Source organism: Epinephelus fuscoguttatus, linkage group LG16 (assembly GCF_011397635.1).
Source record: "Epinephelus fuscoguttatus linkage group LG16, E.fuscoguttatus.final_Chr_v1".
NCBI classification, from domain to species: domain Eukaryota; kingdom Metazoa; phylum Chordata; class Actinopteri; order Perciformes; family Serranidae; genus Epinephelus; species Epinephelus fuscoguttatus.
In genome coordinates this window covers 27,165,067-27,172,460 of record NC_064767.1, presented here as the reverse complement: position 1 = coordinate 27,172,460, position 7,394 = coordinate 27,165,067, and positions in this window count along the sequence as shown.

The window sequence follows — 7,394 nt, the reverse complement described above, 5'->3', positions numbered from 1 at the left end:
ATTTTCTTTTTAGCTTTTACAGTGATTTCTTATGTTTTTTTCACTCCTTGCAGCAAAAAAGCCTCTTCTTTTCCCAGTGTGCTGGGCTATTTCTTTCCAAGAATTTAAGGCCATTTGACTGTCCGTGAGGCCTCTCAGTGAATAGTGGTAGTCTCTCAAGGCAAATCATCTTGGCCAGTCTTTTCTGTTGAACTGAAAAATGCAGAGCTCGCAGTAGGCAACTAGTTGCAAAAATTCAGAGGTGCATGACCAAGCATTCCACCCTGAAGGGAGGTAATTATGTCATTTTCTGGTGTACGAATCTCACGCTGGAGATACATCCACGAGCATAAACCCAAGCCTTATGTTTGGTATTTGCGGGCCTCTATGTATACAAAGAATTTGTTTGCCATCATACATCATCAGACATTTTAATATGGTACATAATTCCACATCAAAAAGTAGTTTGACTGTTGAGTTGGAAACCTGACCAAAATATTCATTATACCATTTCCCATAAAAATCAGGCAGACATGGTGAATCTCTCTCCAATCTACTCTGCAATGGCCATGAGTCCAAGTAAAGGCTAAAACTTAATGGTCTTTTAATTTCTGATTGCCTGTCTCTTTGATTGGCCTTAAGTGCGACCCAATCTCCTTTCAGTGGTGATTACTATGGGGACTTGTCAGACTGGTTAATTGGCTCTTTTGGTAGACTTTTTCTTGAAAGGGCATCCTGTATCTCCCAAGGGCAGCAGGTGAGAAGAACAACACTACAGCCTCTTGATGCTGGGAGGACCGCTCCAAATTACACTCATTAAGGCAATTCAAATGTAAGGACACTTACATAATTATGTGCTATAAAAGAACAGAAACAAGTTTGAGATTGGCTTAAAAAGACCAAGTCAGACTTACTGCCCTATAGAGTTTTAATTGTACTCTCAAGCCAAGAAAAGGCTTTAACTTTTCCCTGAAATGACAAAGGAGCATTTTGCTTTGTAATCATCAATGTGCTTTAAAATGTCTGCAGTATCTTTTGTTTCTGTTCGGTAAGAGGGACCACAGGATGTCCTTGCTTGGTCCTTTTTGTCCCTGCTGAGAATTCTTGGTATTTGTCAATCATTGATTAAGAGGTCTGTTAACAGCATGCACTTACATCTCAAGTCTCTGGTGAGATGAGTGCCAGGTTCAATATCCACCCTCTGCTCTCATAGCTGGAGTGTCTTTTTGCTTGTCACAAGTATGTAGAGCATTGTCTCTCAGTCTTCATTGACATTTTTGTTGCAAAGTCAATATCAGCCACTTATTCACTCAGTCACAAGTAAAGAACAGGTCTAGTGGGTACAAAAAAAAAAGGCAAGGACGCAATGTTCTTTAAAAGTTTTGCCTTTTGAGGCAGCTGAACAGTTCTTGTCATTTCTAAAAAAGCCTTTCTCTTCCCTTACAATCTAGGGTGAAAAATAGAAAATGCTGGTATTTTCTACAAAAGAAATGTCAGTTGGCACTCGACAACTGCAGAAATAACAACAACACGCCGACAGATCAGCGGTGCCAAGTGAGAAAGTGTACTAACTCACATAGCTGCTTATCCTCAGACAGACTCTGTACCTCTATTGATCAGTTTGGGGACCTTAACTAGCTCACCAATGGGGACTGACAAGGCAGAGGGCATGTTCTCTTATCAGACACGGAAGGACACTTGACTCGAGCCTTAATGTATCTCATTAGTCTACTATTTTGGACAACAAATGTTCTGTTTGTGACGCCTCCAGGCGGCCCTGTTTGTCCTTGGAGGACTTTTTCCTCACACTGTTTTAAAAGTACACCACACTGAGAACTTTTAGTTAGGATGGATGAACTGTGGCCTATTAAAACTGCGCAGGCCATACAGACTCACAATCACATTGGCTACGTTTACATGCCCACTCATATTCTACTATTATTCTGAATGTGACAATATTCTGAATTTGATGCGGGTCATGAAAACACCATAATTAGTTCAGAATTTCCAAACTGGACCTTTTTCTGAATTAAGCATTTTCTACTAAAGATATGCCAATATTATTCAGGTTTTAATAGCATTCTTTGGGCACGTGTACAGTGCATTCAGAATATGCATCTCAGGCCTAGTCCACATGGACCGGTGTACTTCTGAAACCATGTATTATTCTATGCGATTTGGCTGTTTGGCCACATGCAACCGCACTTTTGGGCCCCCGAAACGGCATATCTTTGAAACCGGAGTCCGGGGTGAAGTTTTTGGAAGATTCCGGTGCCAGCGGTTGCGTGTACATAGGATAACTGCAGTATTTTTACTACCTGTCTCCATTGTTTGATGTCAGAGTGACCGTAAATAACTAGTGAAAAGGCAGACCAAACAAACATGCTGGTGCTAACTTTATTTGTGAGCGTGCTATCTGCTCTCTTTGGATGGCATATCCAGCTGCTCGACCTAATGACCAACAAAGGAGGCTGCTCCTGTTGCTAGCTACTCCAACTAAACTACCACGACAGCAGCAAGGGGCCTGCCAACGGAGGTTCTGGAGCCGGCCGGGTCGGACCTCCATTGGCAGGTCCATCGCCGCTTTCATGGTAGTGTAGTTGGTCGTTCAGGCGCCTCTGATGTTGAATTAGGTTGCGCTATTTTTGTGGGTCGGGTTGTTTTTATTTTCAGCCCTTCCCTATTCCGGTATTGACTCTGACTTCTGATTGGTTGAAATGGCCTTTCCATTAGAAGTTACATCGGCACCTAATGCTTTGTCATGTGTATTACATCACTTGGTAGCAAGTTCTGCAGTTTCGTGTGGATATCATATTTTTTTATCACACCACTCGTATGGACAAATTTTCTTTTTGGAAACTGGAGCCCGAAAAACTTCGGTTTCAGAAGTACACGGGTCCGTGTGGACTAGGCCTCAGTTAGGGTTTCTATCATAGTTGGCTACTCATGCCCTCTTATCTTTTTAGGACCAGCTCTGTGTGTTGTCATGGATAAACTGTACTCAAACCAAATCACTAACTGCTTGCAAGGCTTGGGTAGACATGCATGCCCAAAAGGAAAGCCATCATTTCTCATCAGAAGAAGAAACACACCTACTTTTAAACATTATGAAAGATTTCAACAGGTTTTTGGATATGACCAAATATCGCATCGCCGACCTTTTTAGGAAGGTGGATGAAGTAAAAGAGGGAGGCTGTGTTCACACAGTCGAATTAGTTTATAAAAATCCTATTTTAATGTAAAGAAGCACAATGACAAGCAGTTCCAGACATTAAACTTTTCTATATTTTGACATGATAAACGACATGTTAGGACACGTTAATCGGAGTATGCACGGCTGCACATAAATGGGAAATTAGTGAAATATTCATTTTCATTAGCCATGTAAACAGCTTTGTTGGAATAAGGGCAAAAAAATGAATATTTTGTGCATGTAAACAGTGTTTGACTTGAGGTAGGTCAAAATCAAAGCCTGGGTTTTCTGACAGCTGGCCTCTGGGTTTGAGAAATGCCTCATGGATCTACACTTCTAAGTGCATTTTTGTCTGAGAAATTAGGGCATAGTTTGGACATAATAAGTAAAAGAGCAGATGTGTAGAGCCCAATTATGCAGTTGTAGTGACTGAGTACAAAGAGAGTGCACTTTGTTTCCTCTGCAGGTAGAGCAAATGGCTTTTAACAGTAAATGAACTGTCGCTCTGGTGTGTGCCTCGAGGGTGTGCAGTAGGTATTAAGGACTTATGAGAATCAGTGACACATATGGTCTACTAATAAAAAGAAAATCAAACTGCATTGTCAATCAAAAACAGCTTGTGTTTGTCTGCAATGGCTCCTCTGTGAATGTCAAATATGTGAAACAACTCAAGTGCCATTTGGTACCGGATTTAATGAGCAGCAAAACATGAGAGACAATTTTTTTCGGCAGCAATTGAGGTGTCTGCGGATGTTCTTTAGGGCTCTCTAATGAATAAATGGCCAGGCAAATGCCGCCTGACTTAGGAACATGCTGCTACCCGGCTCCAGAGTTAAAAGCCCAAAGTAAGATTAATCACTGCGGCTGAGGGGGATGATATTCTTTGTTTCTGTTAATTTATGGTCTCTTTACAACCAAGACCCTGAACCAATATCACGCCTCTCACATACTGTACATACTCCGCCACTAACATCGACAGCTCCTTAGGCACCTCTTTAGCAAATGCTCACAGCAACAAGAAGATGAGTTGTACATAAACAAGATATCAGCGCTAATACGCAACTGCTTACGTTAAAGTAACGATGCTTGAAGCTGTTATTCTGCCTTCTGTCTTCCTCTTTATCTACTGTATCTATCCACAGTATCTTTTCTTTCTTCCATGCGGGAGTTAACTAATGCAAGGTAGGAACTAGTAAATGCTGGAGATAGAAAGAACAAAAGTGGTGTATATGGAACCAACTTGGCATGTGGAGAGACAGCTTTTAGTCAGGAGATCCAGCGGAGGATCAAAGTGAACAGTGACTCCTCTTAGCCAGGTCTGATCTGGGAACAGGATCGTCAGGCGCAGCTCTCCCTGCAGTCTGAACATGACTCATGGTATAGTGAATATTTCATGGCAGGCGTCTCAGAGCTGACAGTACTTCTGGCCACAGGGCAGCTCTGATAGACAGAAGAAAGTGTGTATAGAGGGGTGTTGGGGGGGACATTAGTATTCATAGAGATGAATGCGTATTGTACGTGGGCACACATGTGCACACCATATACTGTTAGTTAGTTTCTTCCCAGGCTTTATAAAGCAGCTGGGACATGGTGTGACTTACCCATATACGAAAATTCCCCTGCAGGCCTATTAAAGAGCCTCTCTCGAAAACATTCCTCCTCTTGAAGGCAGAGCATACAGTACAGTTTAAACATTGTATAACACTAAGCTGTGCCATATTTATCTGGTTAATAAGGTGCTTGGTTATGTACTATTTCTTTGTCACCCACACGTTTTCATTTTTGTTTAACACAGAGCTTACATAACTGCACCACATTAAGCCAAACCATTAAATGCATTGTTGGTCTTCCAATAGTTTTAGAGGGCAGCATTCAGCATCGGCTGCTCTGTGACAGGCTCTCAGGAGAGGCCAAATCATGTAGTCTTATTATAGAGGAGACAAATCAAGTGTACCAAAACCCTCCCCTCCAGCCCTACATTCTCAAGGTTATTTTCAAAGATAGCTCATGTCTTGGTACAGTATGTGGGTTGGGCTTTAAGTAAGCCCTGCCACTAGAGACATGGTGTAACCCTATGCAGTAGAAGTGAGGGGGCTTCAGAGGCCACAGAGAGACATGGGTGTAACTAATTTAAACCCCTGGGAGGCCTGGACGGGCGCTGGCTTTTGTCCCGGCAGAATAAAGTCAGGCCACTTTAGTTCTGGGCGCGTTGTGCTTCACACACACCAAAGGCACTGACGACTTGTGTGTCAGCATTATAGCACTTAAAGGTAATGAGATTTATGCTTTCTGCATCATAAAGTATGACCGCCTTGAGAAACCCTTGAAACAATGGTGCCCGCGTTCTGCCTAGGAGCGCAAAACAGACTTACATCATATCAGAATCGCCACATTCCACAGTGAAATATGATTATGGACTCCAGAGAGGCATGTTCCTTCTGTCAGTGATATTGTAGCCGTCCCACAGTATATCTCTCAACAGCGCGCTTACGAGCTCCTCTTCCGCTCGCGGGAAGGAGTGCCACTTTTACAGCTCGCTGAATTCAAAGAGATGAATCCCTGCAAACACCCTGCCCACTCTGATAAGGATGTTCTTATTTACTCAATTCAGGAGCGTGCATCAGCAATATCTCTTTATACAGTCACATTCTCTATTTCTAAACGTATTGCACTGTGGACGTCACAGTGAGCAGCCTGCTGCAACGTTGTACAGTATCCCTTTTGGTTGGAAGCCAGGCATCATGAACATTGATTTCTTTTATTTTATAGTGCGGTATAATGAGCTACCTTCAGTCAAGACCTGTCACCGTGCATTACTGTCTCACCACACCAAATGAAAGCCATGCTGCCTCTCAGGCATGTTTAAATGCATCGGCTAGATGACTGTATGCAGACGGGCTGGAAAACAGGCACACTGTGCAAACGGCTTACATTCACTCATTTGTGTTTCTTCATCTCATGTGATCAACATCTAATGTTTATTCAGTTTTATTTGTTCCATATATCCCTGCATAAGGAGCAGCTCTGAGAGGAAACAGATATAAAGGGTGGCACCTCAGGGTAAGATGTATATGGATGCTCTTTTTCTAACACACTATCACAACTTCAGTGGAACTGTGCCTGACTTCAGTTCTGTTGAAACATCATTCCTCTGAACATGTAGTATTGCACTGCAGTGGCATCAAAATATTGAATGTTGAATTGATTAACTCTTTAAACAAGTTTTCATCTGCTTCCCTCACGCATTTTTAAACAGTAGCTTCTTTCCCCCGAGTGAGTGGACATAATTACCCATTCCTTTTTTAAAATGGACTTCATCAGACTTGAGCATTGATGTTGCTAGGTATGCGTCCAGCGTTTCTGACACATTAAAATCTGAAAGGATGCAGTACACTTACTACCGATGCATCCAAGGAACACAGCCAATTCTTTTCCCCAATAATGCTACATTGCAACTAACAAATTCATGTTGAAATCAAACAGTGGCAACTGGTGGGTCGCGGTCCAAAAGTGGGTCGTGGGTCCATTATGAATGGATCGCAAGTCACCCTATCCATATAGTTCCCTGAGACAAACTGCAAGCAATGCAATCACATTTGTTCTAAGATATGTGTCCATTTGGTAGCATTCTGTGATGGTTTATTAATTACTTCCTCGGAGATGTAATTAACGACCCTATTTTGACACAAAGATTTGTACAGTACGTTACCAACAAAGTAGCACAACATGGAAGTGAGAGCAGTAGAAGCAATGCTCAGGCAGTGTATGTGTTTGCAGGTCATCAGAGCGAGCAACGCCAGCTTACCAAATCTTACTCATCCAGAGCTTGACTTAATGCACAAGAGGTGTGTTTAACAGAAAAAAACTTCTCCTTATAGGTGTGAATACTAAAACAGATGGTTCCAAAATGTGAAAGCAATAGGCATCTTGAGTGCATCTGTTATATAACTCTTACATAAAGAACAAAACCAAACTACACAGCATCTAAATTACAGCAGGGCAGCCTTTCACATCGGCCAGTCTTGCCTGAGGCTCAGATCAGGAGACATCCAGATGGCAAGAATTTCTCTCGTTCTTTCTCCTTACTTCACCCTGTTTGACTCATGAGTGCTGTTAAAATCTAATTTTGTCTGTCTCCCTTAATAATAATGCCACATGAGCACTTATAATGCCAGAGAGAGCTACATTTTCTGAGCTGTAAGAAAAGAAACAGAACTGGTGC